Source organism: Theobroma umbraticum, unplaced genomic scaffold (genome assembly GCF_002168275.2).
Source record: "Theobroma umbraticum cultivar Fairchild unplaced genomic scaffold, ASM216827v3 scaffold_55.0, whole genome shotgun sequence".
NCBI classification, from domain to species: domain Eukaryota; kingdom Viridiplantae; phylum Streptophyta; class Magnoliopsida; order Malvales; family Malvaceae; genus Theobroma; species Theobroma umbraticum.
In genome coordinates this window covers 181,590-182,012 of record NW_018397270.1, presented here as the reverse complement: position 1 = coordinate 182,012, position 423 = coordinate 181,590, and positions in this window count along the sequence as shown.

The following is a 423-nucleotide window of genomic DNA, read 5'->3' as shown; positions in this document are numbered from 1 at the left end:
AACCTATAAATATAGAAAAAGTATTTGTATTAGCCTTTCATGTTATAAATCAATCTAAGACAAGGTATTAAATCTTATATTGATTCTCCCACTATTTTTTCATAATAGTAGCCCTCACTATTATTTTTTGTACAATAGTCGAATCTTACAGGATCAATGTTTGTGTTTTTCATACAATTTTCAAATTAATTATGAACATTCATAAGTTTAAGCGTTACATGTCATGATTTAGATATCGTAATCAATAGCAAATTAAATTCAAAAATGCTTATGATGAAGCAAGTAACCCGAAAAGGGAATAAGATAGTCTAAAATCCTACAATTGAAATTTTTGCTTCTTCACCTTTAGGATTTGTTAAATCTTCGGCTACTCAAGTGTTGGGCTTTTAACAATAATATACACAGTGACTGAATAAGACCTTC